Raw genomic sequence first — 18,706 nt, 5'->3', positions numbered from 1 at the left:
TTAGGTAACATACGTCTCTACAGTCTGCTTGTAACCCTGTATGAGTTATAAATTTACACTGTATTATAGCTGCTTATACTTCTGGCTGTAGGATGATACAAATGGCTGTATATTTTCCCAACTAACAGCAGTTTATTGTGGAACAAAAGAGGAAAACCAATCTGCTTAATGGCATATTAGGCTTTTTTCCTCTTTCAAACAGTATCACTAAACTACTTGGACACTGGAGTATTTCAGCATTCGGGTAATGTAAAACCTCTTCTCTCATGTCAGCTCAAAAGTGTAACCAAATAGACACCAAAGGATTTAAAAAAAAAAAACCAAAACCAAAAAAACACTATTTCCAAGCTCATTGTTACAATTTGTCATTCAGTTTACTGACCAGAATCAAAACATGATTTTTCCTGCATTTCTTTTTTCCTATTTTTTTCCTGGCTGTCATATGTAATATTTCAGCATTAAAGTAATATTTTGATGCTCCTTAAATAACATACTGATTTTCCTCTAAATTATTTATTCTTAATCCCATTATTATTATTATTATTATTATTATTATTATTATTATTATTTATTAGGACTAGTCAAATGCTGTTGCTGTCTGAGATGTGACCTGGACTCACAGGAATAGCCATTCAAACTCCAGACAACTCTCCCACCTTCGAGTATTTAATGGGCATGGTGGTGTTGGGTTGATGGTTGGACTTGATGACCTTACAGGTCTTTTCCAACCTTAATGATTCTGTGATTCTGTGATTCTGTGATTTATTATTAATAAACACTGAAGTCAACAGGGTTAGGTGGCTGTTGTTTTCTTGGGGGTTTTGTGTTCATTGGCTGGGCTTCATGAACAAAATGCATTCAGGACGGGGATGCAAAGCTGTCTCTGCTCCTTAAGGGCTGAGTGGCCAGGCAAGAAGTATGAGCCCCAAGGAAAGCTCTGTGTGCCAGCCCTGTGTGTAGCCAGGAGATGACAATGGGGCTGCCTGGAAAAGGCCAAAACGCAGATATACCATTAGGTAGTGCCAGTGAGCCCTAATGACTGATGAGACTGTTACAAGGAGGTTCACATCCTGGCTCGAGGGTCCGCACAGCCCAGCGCTGGGGAAAGGATCATACCATCCTGCCCATGCCAGGTTAGAGAGGGCTAATAGCTTGTAGGGTAGGTTTTCATCTTGGGGGCACCCAACATGCATGTCTCAGCCAGATTATGAACTATTTGTTAATCTACAGTTCTTTCACTACTTAATTAGTTGCACATTGTGCTCTGGAAAAATGTTTCTGGTGCCCAAAGAGGAGACAGAAACAAGTCCATGCGGTTTGCCCAACAGCTGGGTGTCACAGGCTGAAATCTGGTGTTGCAGGCAAACATGCAAATAAGAGAAGGGTGCCCATATATCAGGGTAAGCGTAAAAACAGTTCACAAACAAATTTAGCCTTTTGCCAAATGAATGAAACAATGAGTTGTGAGGATTTGTAAGCTTAACTGCATGCCTATTTCACTATTTACACTAGATCAGACCTCTCTAAATAGGGATTTAATAAGTTTCTAACAGTATATAATCAGAAGGGCTGCACAAGCCCGGAGATGTCAAACACTAGCTGCTCATGTCTAGGTCCCATCCTGGAATCTATTCCGGGTACTCTGAATATAGTGTGTTTCCTGCTGTGCGCTTAAAAAACCTTGGAGCAGCAAAGTGCTGGCTAAAAATTTGAGGATATACATTATTAAACCTCGCTGAGTTTGACCGCACCGCACTGCTCGTTTCACTCTCACCACTGCTTTAGTAAATCTTCTTGTATTTGTATTGAAGTGTTTAAAAACAGACCATGCTAGAAGCTTGTGTTGTTCGTGGGGCACAAAATACAGTCCCTTGCTGATCCTCTTCCAGTATTACATTAAGCATCTGACTAATTTCTCCCATATGCAGTTCTTCCTCTCATCCTCACCCCAAGGGGAATATAATCTGTGTAATCCAATGTTTGTGTTCTAAAAAGTTCTGTCCACAGTCAGCCGGTAAACCAAGAATCATCTTAAAAAAATTAATCTCTTAACGGTTTGGTTTTGGCTGTCCAAGCAGGCTCAAGTTTAAAATATATACGCTGCCTTATTGGAGATGAGGACATGGACACGTGTGAGACAAAACCTATACATCCCTGATACAACTCGTCCCTCTTCAGCCAAACCCATGAGTCTGTCTCAAAATGATGAAGACCTTTGCCTAGCAATAGGAGGAACTGTTATTCCTTTCGTTTCACGATCACCCTCTTTAAACAAAAAAAAACCCAAAATAACCAAAAGGAGGAAAATTAATAGGCCAGAACATCATTGCTGAAAAGAAAAAACAGCAGCAGCCAAGCAAGGAATGTGTGGACCACACGGCCAGCAAAAGAGATACTGTAAAAAAAAAAATTGTCATTCACTTGAGGCTTTACTAGACAGAAACTTGGGTACTGCGAATTTTGCACAACCTTATGCTTCCTGTTGAACATTTTAAATGGGTTGAAAGGCATAGCAGACACCTTCACTTGGATTCATAAATAGGCTCCCACCTCATATTAAAGGCCTGAGTTTAATTTGTTTAATATTCCCACCACTAACGATGCCTATTTAAAACATCCTTTTAAAAGTTTGTAACATTAATTTAATGGAAAAATGCCAATACCGCTCTAAGAACTCTATTAGATTTTCTCCCTGTTAAATTAATGTTACTAACTTTTAATGGATGTTGTAATTAGATGTTATTATTAACGGGAATATTACCCAAATTAAAATCAGACCCTGAGAGAAAGACAACTTACGTTTACAAGTGCATTAAGCATTAGTATCTGGACATTATACGTTCGAACTGGTGGAGCCAGATGGCCTTCGCTTTGTTTTTCCCCTGTAACCTGCTACAGAACCAGGCACACATAGTTTTGTTAGCACATAATGTCTGCAAGAACAGCACAACTATTAATGCACCCACTTACAAAAGGAAGTGATGGTTTCTCCACCAGCTCTGGCGTAGGAAAGGGGAGCTCCATCTCCCAATTTCACACTCAATTTAAAGGGTGGCTCTCAAACCGGCCTGATTGGGTTCGGCAGCTTGAAATTGATTGTTTTGGTTGTAAAGCTTGCCTGCCTTCCTAGCCAATTTAAAAAAAAAAAAAAAAAAAGAAAAAAAGAAAAACTAAACTACTAGCTTATTATGAGCTGGAGAGCAGAGTGAGAAGGAATGTCATGAATTCAAAGCTACTGAATCCAGTCTATTTAGGGCACGGGGCAAATGACAAAAGTGCCGTTGTTCGTGAAAGGTGAGAGAGACAGTCCTTCCTTTTTCTTCTCTACATTTACGGTTCTGGCCCACTTCACCTGCAAAATTTCTGCCATATGCTCTTACCACACACGTATAGGTTAGGAGTTAGGGTTCAGCTGAGAAGAAACGGGACAACTTTTACCAAGAGCTCACAGTTATCTCAGAAACACCCTCCTGCCAGTTCGGGAGTATTTTTTCTTGGTTTTTTTGTCACAGCAATGGACTCTACACTGGCAAGTAGGAAAGTTCAAATGCTTTCTATATTACAAGTGTATTCCGAGCTACTGCCCTTGATTTTAGACTCCTGCTTATTTTTTTTAGAAAAGAGGCAGCCTGGTTATATTTTGGAAGAGAAATGTATTTCAACATTTTATGTTGTGAACAAGCTGCGTTGCTGTTCAGCAAATACGGGCTGAAATACGTGTTGCTTTGAAAACAAAGAGTTCAAATCTGGTAATAACTGATTGAACAATTTGATGCAGAGGGAGGAAATAAATTAGTAGAAAGCAAATTTAAAAAATTAGAGAAACACTCTATGTACTTAACATGATGAAATACGGCTTGTCCTGTCCTACCAAACATATAATACAAATCTTTAAAAGAAGTGAAGAGTAAAGATGCAGACCTTGGTCATTACCTGTCGGTGCTGTGGTGCTCCCTTTGCTCTGGCAATACTTTGCTGATGTCAGGTCTGCAGCGGGATCAGTTTGCCTAATTTCAACTCCAATGGGTGTGTCCATGAGACAGAAGGCCCAAATTTCAATGAACAAATAAAAAGGGTTGGTTTTTTTAGCATTTTGATTGCTTGTTAGACCTACGTAGTGGCAGCCGTTATTATTTTGGAATGCGTTGCTGCTGGCTCAGAGCTGAATCTACCAGAACAAGGATAAAGCTAATCGGTTATTTTCCTTCATAACTGCTTACTGACAAAATATAGTATATTCTTTCCAAGGTGGAAAAGGGTTGTATTTTTCAATATGTATTTTCAGGGGGGGGAAAAAAAGAAAAAATCCAGGAATAAGCATTTCCTTTTTCTGTTTGGGTTGGGCTTCTGTCTTTTCTTGGCCCCATAACCCTGTTCTTTTAGTGAACAAAACAGAAAACATGTAGTGCCAGAAAATGGAGAAACAGCACACAAACAACTCACTCTCCCTGGTGAAAGAGATTTTACTTTTAGATTACTTAGTCTTTCCTTTAAAACATTGTAAATGATTGTTAGGAAAAAATTTCCTAGTTAAATCAGAGGGAGCAAAAACCCCAGCTCCAATAAAAGACCTAATGTCAAGAAAGTGTAGTTATACCATAGATGTCCTGCCGGAAAAAGAAATACCTATATCACACCCAAGAATTCCTTATTACTTGCCATCGTAAGCCTGGCAACCATTTTAGTGCTAAACCATGACCCTTGGCTCCCTCTGCCCTCCACATCACTCCCACATCAAGGAAACGTTTCCCTTTTACAGTAATCAGCATCTTCTCCCTGCAGACTTAAGAAGTACGTACTGATGCTGTCCTACAGTGGCCTTGAAAACATGTGGCAAGGCTGAAACTTTTTTTAAGTGACAGGAAATTCTGAAGAAAAATTTCACAGACAGCAGTAGTTTCCACAGTTCCTTGACCACCAGCACTGCCAAATGCCCGTGAACATAAATACACTTTGTGCAAATAGGAGAGTGTTTCACAAAAGGGACTATGCTTTTAGTCAAGTTCCGAAGCCAAAATCAAAATAATAAAGTTATAGTAGTCTCATCCTAATCACCCTAGTATTAATGTCATAGTAAATGGGGTGCTCTTGCTGTTTCATAATGAGGCTATCCATGGATATCTACAAGAAAAAATTTAGTTTAGCCTTCTGTAGTTATTCCATATTATTATTTTAGTCACAGCTATTAAATAAATCACTAACCAGATGTAAATTGAAAAGCATTCAGAAACCAGCCTGGAGCGAAAAATCAGGTCTTTTAATATATTTTTTAACTTTCATCTCTCAAGTGTCTGGCTTTTTCTATGAATAGTGTGCCAAAGGATTCTTCAAATGCCAAATACTACATACTCATAAATGCGCAACAGGCAAAGTGCCTCTGCATTCATATCATGGGCTTTATCTTTGCTGTGTTTTGGCTTTCTATCGTTGGGAGGCTGGTAGATGTGAGAGCAAAATATGATGGATATTTTGAGGAATGAGGTAATAATATTGTTATACAAATAATTATATTATTAGGTAAACAATGAATGTTATATTATTATATAAATAATAGACTTTGTCCTCCACAAACTGTGCGCACTTTGAAAGGTGTACAGGCAGTACAGGAGAAAAAATGAAAGCATCACCCTTTCCTATGACTTTTCTCTCTTTGAATATAAACTAGACAATCCTGTGCTGTGGTAGTAGATCGGGTGCATAAATTTTTCACCAGTCCTTCATCCTTTCTGTTACAGGCTATCAATTCCTACTTTTTTTTTTTTTTTCTCCTAACATTATACTGACCACGCTACTTGAAGAGTGGCCACCCCCCAGCCTGCAGGCTGGATGCAGATTGCTGGAGGCAATGCTCCACGTGTTCCTCCTGTCTTTTTCCAAGAACCTCACAGGTGCTGTGATGGACTAGGTTCTGCACCAGACAACATTTTCAGAAGCTCATTCCGTACTCCGACCTTTAGGCATGCGTGGTGTTCCCCCACCTTCATGTGGCCAAACATGCATCCATCGTACCATAAAAAGGTAGATTCCCCCATTGCGAGGCAGTTGCGCTTCCATCCACGTAATGGGAGTGGAGTGTAGATGCAGCCTGGACCTCTGCTGGTGGCAGCATTGGGGACACATCCATCACAATAACCTCTCTGAAATGCAGGTACACCCTTGTCATGGGCACCTGGCATGTGAACTGGAGCCATGGGCTTTTTGGCCACGTCATGAATGAGCATCCCGTTACATGATTGGGGTATACATGCCAAGAAGGGCCTCACTGAAGTCTGTTGGGCATCTCTGAACTTTGCAATAATCTTAGTGTGAATACAGGCTGTTTTTTCTCCCTTCTACACCTTACGGGGGAAGAAAAAAACAGAAAGTGATGGAAATGGGAAAAACCTTACAACGGGGGGGCTTCCGCTCTTTCTACATTTGCTTCCAAATGACAAGCTGTCTGCAAATCCTTTGCCACACTTTTTACTTCCTCTAGCTGTCTATCCCCAATGCGAAGAGAGAAAGATTTATGTGGTTTTTAAAGTGAGCCTAGATAAATTTCTTTAAACTGGATGACCTCTGACCCTACCTCATCTTATCCCTCCCCTTTTCACTCAAAGCCAAATTCCTGTTGACTTGAATGACAGCAGGATCAACTCCTCAGTTAATTATGTCTGTTAATAATATGTGACATATTAGATTGCAAGTAAAATGCATGAAGATCAAAAAGGAGCTAGTCAGCACAGGTAAAGGAAAAGGCGTTGACATGTAGGAATCGCTGTGACTGGAGCATCTCCCTCGTGTGTGCTCAGGCTCGGAAAGCATGGGAGGAGGTGATTTCTCAGAAGTGATGCTCTGCAGACCCCTTTCTTACATCCTCCATTCACACGCATTCAGTGAGAGGACATGTGCAGAGTTTCAGGGCTGTCTCTTAGACTACCAGGCATTCCCTGCCAAGGGTCAGCAGCTAACAGCTACAGCTTGGGGAGTGTGGGCAGATACCATCCAGTGCACAACAACATGAGCCAAAGCTAATAAACACACCAGTATCGGAAGAGGATACCGTGTCACTGATCACAGAATCAGAATCACAGAATCCCTAAGGTTGGAAAAGACCTGTAAGATCATCGAGTCCAACCATCGATCAACAAACACCACCATGCCCATTAAACCATGTCCCACAATGCCTCATCCACACGTTCCTTGAACACCTCCAGAGATGGTCACTCAACCACTTCCCTAGGCAGTTTATTTCAGTGTCATGCTCCAACTTGAATCATAACTAGAAAAAACAAAAAACCTGGTGAACAATCTCATTTGAAACCCATAGCATTCTTGCAGAATTTGGATATTAGGGAGATAAAAAGCTCCTCGTTTCATCAAAATTACCATTTTAAAAACATACTCAAACAAAAATGATGCATGCAGGTAAAAATCTCTGAATTCATGGGACTCTGGGTTGTTGGTCTGCGTGGGATAGACCTTAGCTTTTCAGCTGCCTTTTTTTTTCCCTTCACTGAAACCCAAAAGTTACATTCTTTTGTTCAATCTTCTGTCTTCCAGTTTTGTGCTCATTCACACATACACAAATCAGGAATTTTGTGAGGGAGACCAGGAGCCAGAAAAGTTAGCTTTGATCCACTTTGAAGCTCTTGTGCTTCTGTTAGAGTTGGCATTTGTAGTGCTTGAAAGGATTCAAATTTTTTACTGTGTAACTAATGAGTGAAATCACAAGCCCGTTGGGGCAGCATATCAACAAATCTGGGTAACTAGTGAAGAACTCAGCGCTGCTGTACTTTATTAACTGTTCTCCTCACTATAGGTGACAACCAGGGAGTCCGAGAATGCAAGAACATGTCTTCTACTGCCAAGGACCAGCTGACACCCACTGAGGCACAGAATGGGAAAGGCTGCATGCACCAAAAGGGAGGAAGTTTATAAAAAGATTTTTGTTTTCATTCATGCTGTGACCTAAGTAACGTCCCAGTTTAAACATTAAACTCGAGGTCATTAACTTGTCACAGTGATTTCTAGTTTAAAACTTTATAGCAAAATAAGAGTTAAGAAGGCATGAAAAAGGCTCGTTAATTGATATGATAAAGCTTGCTGAAATGTAACCCTTTCCATACTTCACATAGCTAGAGACAGTGATTTTAAGTTATATTGTTGAAACTACATGCGTCATTTAAGCCAGTGACTGATTCACATCATACCTTAAAGATAAGACTACGTAAAAAACGCATTTCCAAGAAAATAAAATATCAGGGGTTTGGTCCTTCTTTTGCTAAAAATAAAAACATTTTGTGAAATTATAGTTTGTACTCAGAAAACATAGAAGAAACAGGCAATTATATGTTGCTTATTGAGTTGTAACCTGATGTCTGTAGCAGATGATTTACACAAGAGAATTGACCATGTCTCATGCAGCACTATTAATTTTTACACTTTAAAATAGGCATGATTTAAGCCGAGGCCAACATACTCTCTTGACATTGATGTTATGTCACTGCCAGTCTGTGTTTTAAAGTAAGTGAAATTACATCATTTCAACTTCATTAAAAATCTGAATGTGACATCATTCCAGAGCTAGTAAAATCCATTCTAAATTTTGACTGAAAGTAATAATCGGTATTTTCTGTGGGGTTCGATCTTTTCTTCCAACTGACTGCGGTATTTTTCTTTCCATCTTAGCACAGACACTTTCAACCAGCCTCATTTATTAATGGTCATGATATACCAAACAGAGTATATGTAACCTATCTCATATTTAAGGGAAAATGGCTGATAACAAAAAGTCAACATTTACCACAACCTGTTTTCCTTAGTTAGAACAATCGAGCATACCGGCACTTGGGCTTTGAAAACTGGAGATTGCCAAAGCAGATGAGCTGCAGTATTGGTCTTGTTAGCCCCTATCACTCTCCTCGTAATTACCCTTTCTGTCCCAGAGTATTGAAGGTTTTGCTGAGAAATACCTGGACTCCAAATGAATCGCTCACCTTTGTCTCAAATTGCCTGTGGGACAGCAGCATCCCAGAGCAGTGGGCGGTCTATGCCTTCGTGTTTGAGAAAGAGCTGATAACTCTTAGCATGTCTGTGCCTTGTGCTCAACAGTTCCTTACGTACATTACCAGTGTAAGCCAGAATCGTGACATTTTCTCCCTCCTCAGTCATGCTCTTCATAACACGGATTCACAAGTAGGAGTTGCATCTACAGGCTGGTCTTTAATCAGATTTTATTAATTGGCATCTATTGTTATGGAGGAAAACCAATGTCAGACATGAAAATAAAAGGGAAATGAGTAAGTCATCAAGGTTTTTCTCGCATTCTGGTGAATGATTTGGACCGGTGGGAAAAACTTTATTTAGCAAATTGCTTGTCTTCTGTAAGTTCAACTTTATAGTGAGCAAATGCTTAAAAAATTAAAGTGCTCTTTTTAAGTTAGAGAGCAGGTACACTGGTAATCCCTCTTCATTGCTTCTCAATGTTTGTATAAAGACAGCCAAATATTTACTTCTTACACATTATTCCATCATCCCGATATCAGGCCTTCAGCTATTGCGGCTGCAGATACTGAGTCCTGCTATATTCTGATTAAATAAGGGGGAGATTCTTTTTCCTACTTGTAAGTCATCACTTCAAACAATGGACATAATGTCTATTAAAAACAAATATACAGTCACCCACCAATTCACATATCCTTTCTGCTAACACATCCATTGATGTTTTTATTTAATAGAACAGCAGCTACGATATGGTGCATTTCACGAACGTAAAGATTTCAAATCACTCTAGGTCAGGCTCAAATAAAGGTGACTTTCCCCTTGACTGTAACAAGGGCTTGATTTCACCAACGAGGTTGAGGAGTCTCTCCCTCTAGCTAAAAAATTTCCAAAAAGCTGCTGATGATTTATTGTCGAATGGATGAAGGGGATGAAGATGTCTAAAAGAAAACAAAATGCTTATGATGAAGGGAGGTATGGATTTACGGTGCTATGCTATGTTATTATTTGGGTTCGATTATACTTATTTTCATTTTACCGTGGATAAAATGTATATGCCAGATTGCTTTGTTTTGTTTCTGTGCATGCAGTGTACACAAACTGGTAAATAACTACTGGGTTATTATAGTATGTTGAAGACGGATAAAATGGAAAAGAAGTCTTTTACGTTTCAACTGAACCTTGAAATAACATCTGTATATTTAGTAGTGACACCTAAAACTCTACAACATCAGAAATAATGTTAATTGAGAAATGTACATATTCATTATTAGCTACGAAGGAAAGCAAATTAAAAAATTAAATTATGCTGATAGTAAATGTATTTAACACTGATATACGCCACCTACCTTCCACATTTATAAGACCAAGACCAGCAGAGCACTGGAATATGCTTGAAATTAAGTTGGTTATTAGGATGTATTTCAGCCCACAGTTGAGCTGGACCTGTGCAGGAAGAGTCAGACCCTTCTTAATGCTTTTCAAAATTTCACATTACACCAAAGAATTGCACTGTGCTGGAAACCAGCGACCTGTCTCCCCAGCAGAAGTATTTTCTAAGTGTAAAGCCATTTATTGAATATAAGCATTTCAGATGTTCATTAGCTTTATTGTATCTTCCTGTTTAAGATTTTCCTAAGTTTGCAGAGCTCAAAATGAAAACTACGTTTTGTGTCACATCATTACTAGCAGTTTTATGCACAAACACAGTGAATTAACTGTTTTGCTGTAAATCAATTTAATGGTTTTCACTATAAATGTAATTGGCAATTTTTTTAACAGTAACTAACACTTTATAATCCAGTATTTCTATATATAGCAAACAGTTCAAGGGACTTAATTACACAGTGACAGAGACTGTTATGTTCTCTCTGTGTAATTTTAAAAATTGTTTTTAACAATAAGGAGCAATTGAAATTTGTCAATTTAGGAGTGACAGAAATGTTTTTGACTGTAAATGCAGTACTTAAATTGTTGTTTTACCAGTAGACTTGTCACCTTGATGTAGCTGGATGTCATAAAAATGGTTTAAAACTGTAAATTTAACCGTTAAATCTAATGGCAAAATTATTGTTGGCTAGTACTTGTTAAAATGCAGGAATTAAAAATTAGATGAAGACATAAAAAATGAGCATTAAAATTGTATTTTGGGGTTTGCTTTAAGTGTATAGCAGTTAACACCAATGACAGTACTGCCGTGAAAATTATATGATTTTACACCACAGAATTATTTAAAATAAACTCTTAATATTTGGGACCCCACACAGAGAGAAGCAGAGCTCCTTCTCACGCCTAAAAATGAGGCTAAAGTTAAAAGCATTTATAAAAAAAGGTATTAACCTGTACCGCTACAACCACAAGACTGATTCTGGTGAGCAAATCGTTATTCCCTTGCATGTGTAAAACCTCGGACTGTGTCCGAAGTAGGAAAAGCACTCAGGGAGCTGCTATAGAAGTAAAGACGAAGCAGCCCCCGCTTTCTTTTCGTACCTCTCGTACCCAGTGGTGCTCCAAGAGCTGGATCACTCTGCACTGCACTGATGTTCAGGCAAACCGTGAACCGTGCACGTATGCTTACACCCGTTATGGCTCATCAACATTATATATCAGACTTGGGAGGCTTAGGTAAACTAAGGCTTCCAAGTCCGGAAAAAAAAAATGCCTGTGGGTTTCCTGGTTGGGAAAATCCCTATTGCTTCGTGAGGAAAAGTGATGATTGCTGATTGTCCACAAAACTGCCCGGCTGGTTCCCTGGCTTCTCCCTCTGCCAAGCACCGCGCGCTTGTCGTCATTGGAAATGCGGTGGGGAGAAGTGTAAGTAAAGGAAAACATGTACTACTAAACGTACTCAAGTGCTTGCTGACTGAAGGGGGAAAAACCAAAGCACCATTTTGAGTGAAAGGAGCGCAGAGGAGAGGCAGAACTAAACACCACCCGCTGTTGGCTGCCCCACTGGCTCCCAGGTAAACGTAGGACCGCAACTCTGTTCCTACACACTGCCTTGTTTTGATCATTTACAGTAATAGTGAAGAATCCTTCTACTCTGCAGGCACTGCCATTGCTTTCTAGCTAGCTCTCTGCCGGGATGGATGCAATATCCAGTTTCACCAAGAGGAAGAGCCTTCCAAGGAGCAGACCTGCGCCCAAAGTCCTGGAGCTCCTAAGAGGTCTCACTGCTTCCCCCAGTGTTTCACGGAGCTCAGGAGAGCCGCTTGTCGCTGGCAGGCAGCCTCGCCATTCCCCAGCTCCGCTCCGTGTGCCCACCGGAGGAGTGAGCCGCAGAACTGAGAGCAGAAGTCACGGCTTCCAACCGCTGCTAACTCCCACTTTGTCACAGCTGTACCCAGCTGGTTGCAAGAGGAAGGGAAAGGAGCTGGGCTGGGGGCTGGGAATGGGGCGAGCAATGGGCAGAGATGGGATCTAAGGAGAATCCTTAGGGAAAGGAGATTTGGGAGACGTACAGAAGATGCGCTCGCCGCACATCTGCATCAGCCCCCAGGTCTGCTTCTCTTACTCCAGTCTTCTGAGCACCTGCCTCATCCTCACTCATGCCGCTCTGTCGTCAGTGAGATGGTGTGTCTCTGCTACATCTACGACAACATCCTCCATCATGGACAGGCTGCCTTAACAATTATACGGTGGTTTGCTCAATACTAGAGATCAGATTTTGCAATAACGGAGAGGGAAAATTCAGCCAGCTCTAGCTTATTTGTCTCTATCAGTAATATATTGCTGCACAACAAGTGAATTCAGCAACCACGTGGCCACTTTTGCCTGAGCTGTGCAGGAACCAGTATGGTCTGTGTCAAGAGAGTGGTCCATAGCCATGACATTGGGTTCCAGGGAGAGCAATGTCTTCAAACAGAGGGTTAAACTGAGGGTTATGCTAGCCTGTACTCTCTTAAATGAAGACTAAAAAATGTCTGAGGGCCAAAATTTGCTGCCAACTACACATAAACAACTCCGACTGACTTCAATAGGAGTTTCCTGTGTGTATCCAGGAGCAGATTTTAGAGCTAAGAGTATGCATCAAAGTCTAAATAGCAAATGTTAGTGAATTGACATTCTGTTTATTCATTATTTTCAAATGTCGATAGGGGTTTCTCCGTCTAATATAAAAAGATTTGGTTGTCACATTTTTAATGAAGGCTTTTAATTACTCTTGATATACAGTATTGTACTGGTTGTTTTGCACAGTTGCTTTTGTGCATTTAACCAAATCCCCTGTCTATAAGAAAACCTGCCTACATCAGGGTTTCGGTCAAACACAGCCTGCGTCGTTGCTTTTGTACCGATGATGCTTTCAACTTAACAAGCAGAAAGCATGAAAGGGAAGACCTATATTAGACTTGCGGTATAGATAGAGGAAAAACGGACTTTGTTTTATTGGAAAATGTATCTTTAGTTGCCTTGTGACAAGAGTAAATGTGGTTATACTCAGGTCCTATATGAGTCGCTATCTAATTTCTTGGGGAGGGGGTTGCAGTTTAAAAAATTATAAGCAGGAGGGCTAAGCTTTGTCACAAAATGAGAGGGCCTGTGGCTCACAGGGTCTTTGGAAAGGCAGCTTTGCATCAGACCTGCCCTAAAAGCCGGGGTTTTGATTCCCACAGAAACGAAGCAATGGGGGCTGGAAACCATGGCACTCTCGGGCCTCATCCACCGCGGCGCCCAGCACAGGGCAGAGCCAGGAGCTCTCAGGTCAGGCGCAGGCTTCCGGCATGCATTCCACCTGGCTCTCTCCTGGACGGGGCGCGGACAGTTTCAGAAGGACATCCAAACATGTGAGGCCTTTGCATATCCATGGAAGACCACAACGCCCGTATAATGAACTGCGGGCCCGTGGGATAAATCACATTTATGGGCATTTCATTTCGAACTGTTAATGTTTAAGCAGGGAGCAGCAGGGATAGGGCAGGCTCTGGGAAGGTATTGACCGAGCGGAGAGAAGCAGCAGAGGACACCAGCTTCCCTTCTCCCCCACCCATGACCACACAGAAAGGCTCCAACTTCCTCAGCCTCTGTACTTTCAAGAGCCACGTGTCTTCACGGGTCAGGTCCAAAAGAAAGAAGCGACATCTCCATTCCCAAAGCCAAAACATGAAGCGTGTCTGTCAGTCTCTCCGTGTGATTTGCAAGCACTTGGTGAAACGAGCAGCAAGACAGTCTTGGAAAATTAAAATATTTGCATGTATTTTTTTATACTCAGAAGTGCATGGGCGTATGAACAAATGCATGCATGCAAATATGTATCTATATATATATTACAGGGAAAAATTAAAGCAATGTGCAAAATACAGGGGCTAGAAAGCAACTTGACACCTGTACTGGTGGCTAGTTTCTTAGAGCCTAGATAACGTACCTCAAATATTAATCAGCTTTTATGTTTCAAATTCTAGTGCTCTTTAATTGCCTTAATACAGAAAGTCTCCTACTTTGGTATCGTGGAAGGACTCAAATGTAACAAAAATAAACACATTAAATAAATAAATAAATAAACCCAATCTCCTAGGTACTAATTTGCCATGGATTGTATTTAAGTCCTCATCCATTATGTGAATTAGAAGTGAAACAAACACTGGCATCAATAGTCTATTGCAGCCAGACCAGCCTGCGATCCAAGTGAGTGTGTGTCCTGGACAGTTTGTATTGATGCTGTCCTGAGTATCACGCTCATCAATAATGGAAATAATTGCATTTTAATAATTAAAAAACCCCCATCATTTTCACAGAGGTAGAAATGATGACTTTGTTCACTCCCTGCAGTTTATCTACCTTCTACTGACAGGAATGATTCACCGAGCAGCTCATTTATGAACACACAAATGCACACAAAGAAATCTGCTTTTATTCAGGTGAAAGAGTATCAAATGTCCCTTAAATATCAACTTAGCAATACACTGCATTGGGAGCTTTGAAATGAAGGGTGAAATGTATGGAGGAAGAGTAGCCACTTCCCTCCTGGCCCTATTTTGTTACTGTACTGATAATGGGTTGAGGCAAGTAATGAAAATTCTTATTCTGATTATTTTGCTTTGAACTTTTCAGACTAATTTGGTGTTGCAACACTAAAACCTTCAAAAAATGGGGATGCTTAATAATGCAATATTGTCTTGCTGGATACTGACTGAGTCTGTACAGCATTTTAATGTGGATCCAGAGAAAAAGTTTTGTCTCTGAATTCTCATGCTCTTTTGGTTTTGCAGTTCCTAGTTCTTTATTAGTTCTCTCTCTCTCTTGCTTTTCTTAATTCTTTTATGTACTCTGCACAGAATGATCTTGAATTTGTTTTGTAGGCATAGGCCTGTCTTGTGTAAAACTGACTGAATCACGATATAAACACGGTCATAATCTAGCCCGAAGTTATCTTCTCACTACTTTTTTGCTGCTAGACGAACACTGAGGGTGTTTTGCCCAGATTGTGGCCTCTGTCTGGGATTTTGCAGATTAAGAACATCGCAAGCTGACATACCCAAATATCTTGGAGACCCAAATTCCTGGAAGTGGAAAATAAATAAACTAATAGAATGGAAACAAAAGTGTCATAAAATTCACTTTTATGAATGTAATTATGAATGAATTTAAATTCACTCCTGATACTGTCTGTTGATTTGAAAAAATGCATAATGAGGAATGAGTGGATTGCCTGGCCTCTGCAGTAGCCAGCAGAGTTTAGATTCTTGCTCGCTTGCTCTCTCCCTTTTGACTACAGTCCTGATTCAAAGTGATGTGGTTAAGATAATGTTCAACAAAAAGCGAGGCATGACATTCAGAATAAATCAGACACCAACTTTAGAAGCTTATCGCTCTCTGCCTTCATATTAGCCAGTAGCTGAACTAACGTCCAATGAAAAGTCCTTTAAAAATGTGTGCTAAAATTTCCCACTGAAATGGCACTTTTTGAGATGTCTGTCACTTTTTCACGTACTTGAAGACAAATATATATTTTATAAACCATTTATAAACTCTTTTCACTGCAAATCAAAAATTTTATGACAGCTCTGTCCTAAAGATAGCTTAATTTGTATCACCTGCAAAAACAAACTCAAAAAGCAAACACTTCTCCTAGATCCAGCAAACAGAAATAATCTACACACATGCCTGAAACTAAGTGGATACATAAATACTTTGCCACCTCAAGCCTTTAAAAATATATGCCTCTGGACGAGTATTTGTTTGTGATTTTGTATTTGTCTATATAGCAGTAATATATTAAGAAAACCATCATCTATATCTCGAAAAAATAATGAAGTTGGTCCTTTATGTTAGAAACATTTTTTGTTAGATGCAAAAGCAAAATCTAGATGAATAAAGCCTATTCATGTAGATTGCTGTAAAGCCTATGCTGTGGCTGTATAATCTATACTAAAATTTCAAGTAGGCAGTTAAGATTTTAAATCCTTATTGAGATTAAAATTAGGAGTACCAGATATCAACATAAATATTCACTCACAAGTAAAGGATATTCTCTCTCTGAGCAAAGGATGTCCTTCCATTATGCCAAAATGAATAACCTAAACCCTTTTTTGTTTCTTTACACTCACTGTTTAGCTTTGTGTCATACCTATTTCCTTAAAGCTACTTAGCAGATTAATTCAGCAGAAATAAGTGCCTTATTGTTGATTATATAAATGATTCTGGATGTTTGACATATTTCATTTGACAGAATGGCACGAATTGCAGCCTTCCCCCACACTTTGCCAGTCCACATGCACCAGGACCACCTCTACGATCATTAAAAGTGCAGTTAATTCAGTAGCGCTGTGCACCGCAGAGTTTTACTGCAACGATTAGGTTTTCAAAGATAGCAGCAGGCCCTTCCCTCCCAGCCCAGCTTCTCTTTCAGATTGCGGTGAAAGTGAACAAATAAAGAGGGGGGGGAAAAATGAAAATACCTGAAGAGAATAAAGAACAAGGGTGATGGGGTAAGATGGATTACTTGAATTTTCCACCAATCACTGAACAACACATTGGCTAAAGCATTGATTGATGAAGTATTTAAGTCGTCAATCTCACATCACAAGCCTTTTTACAAATGGCTGCAGAAAGGGGCTGACATCGAGGTGGTATCAATGGAAGTTGGCTTTGCTACAAAATATAAGAAAGACCTCTAGTCCACAATTTGCTCTCTCGCAAGACGTTCAATAACCACTTTCGACGGCCACTTTGCCAGCAAATGTTTCACTTAAAATGTCGGTATTCTTTACTCAGGACTGCTGTCCACCTCTAAATTTATAGGCCTTTACTATGGGAAGATTTACTTTCCTTTAGTTTTCGGTCAGATTATTTTTCCCTCATGCAGACTGCTTTTCAATTTACATGGAGGCTTTCTTGGTGCGTACTTTTTTCTTTTTTTCCCATCCCTTAAAAGAATTACAACCAGTTGTTGTCTCTTCAGATATGTTTTAAAACAGTAAATCAGTCATTGCCAGAAATCTGTGTTTGATTGAGAAATCAGCTTGTTCTGGCTTTTTATTTCCTTTTCCTCCTTCACTTTTCTTGTTCATCGGCATTAACCTAAAAATAAATGACTGCACAGGACTTTAGTTTAGTATCTGCAGAAGCTGTTCCTGCAGAGACAGGTCACTTCTTGGTTACCATCAGCATCACACCATTTGTTCCCTGAAGCCCCCTTCTTCTTTTTCCAGGGCAATATGATAAATGTAAGGAGCAGCTCATATCAAGGGAAAGACAGCCAAGCAATTCAGATTCCATGAAGGGAAAAGAAAGAAAAAAAGCCAACAAAAGAGAGTACATACCCCAGCATGAAAGAGCATCTTGATTTCAAGTTTTCTTTCAGGAGTCGTTAATATTTTATGAGACCACACAGAGTGTTCCTCCAGTGACATTTTTCTAAATAATGTAATGTGCAGTAAAGTATCAGACAAAGGGGAGGAGGAGGAGGGAAGTCGCCTTGTTTAGATTAAAGAAAAAAAAAAAAAGCATTTGAAACCAAGCATTCTCAAGGTTGGCTGGTGCCTGAGTCCAGCGCCCCAACCTTTTGTAGGCTCAACACTTACCAGGGGCATGGTGCCCAGGAATAAGGAGAATATTTTAGTTTTTTGTTGGGGTTTTTTGTCTTTTTTTTTTTTTCCATCTTACTTTTTGTCCTTTCTTTTTTCTTTTTTCCTTTAGGACAACCTAAGTATATGCTGCAGGCTTGCTAGGCTCCCTTCTCTGCATCAATAAAAAGTGATGGGACAAGGAATGTCTACAGAAAACTGCAAAAGAAAGACTGGCAAAAGCACAGTGCCTCCTATTTTCTTCTTTCCTGACTCTCTTATGTATAGGAGCTTCTCTCGGAAGCAAATTTTGATTTAAAGCTCTGCGTGCAAACACCCCTAGAGTTTAAGGAAATCTGTGGGTAACTTACAGAAATGGTCCAAGACCTCTCAGGTCTCCCAGCACTGCAGTAGTTGACGATACCTCAGAAACCGTCCTCTGGACCAGACTGAATCCCCAGATCCTCTGCTTCGTAACAACAAAGATTGTTGTTATCAAGCAGAGAGAGTCCAAACTTTCAAGACTACTCCAGCTTTTAGGTTTTGGGTCACACATTTTCCTGGCTTATTTAGGGGCTTTCACTCTGAAGCAGGTACAAGGTTTCCTTATGACTTAGTGAGCAGACATTCCTCGGTTAAACCATTTTACTTTGCAAAAAGGAACAGGGTAAAAGCATTCATGTAAGAGTTGAACTGACAGGTTGGTAATTTGATAGCTTGTA

The sequence above is a fragment of the Gavia stellata genome, chromosome 3 (genome assembly GCF_030936135.1).
Source record: "Gavia stellata isolate bGavSte3 chromosome 3, bGavSte3.hap2, whole genome shotgun sequence".
Classification (NCBI taxonomy): domain Eukaryota; kingdom Metazoa; phylum Chordata; class Aves; order Gaviiformes; family Gaviidae; genus Gavia; species Gavia stellata.
This window is presented reverse-complemented; position numbering follows the sequence as displayed.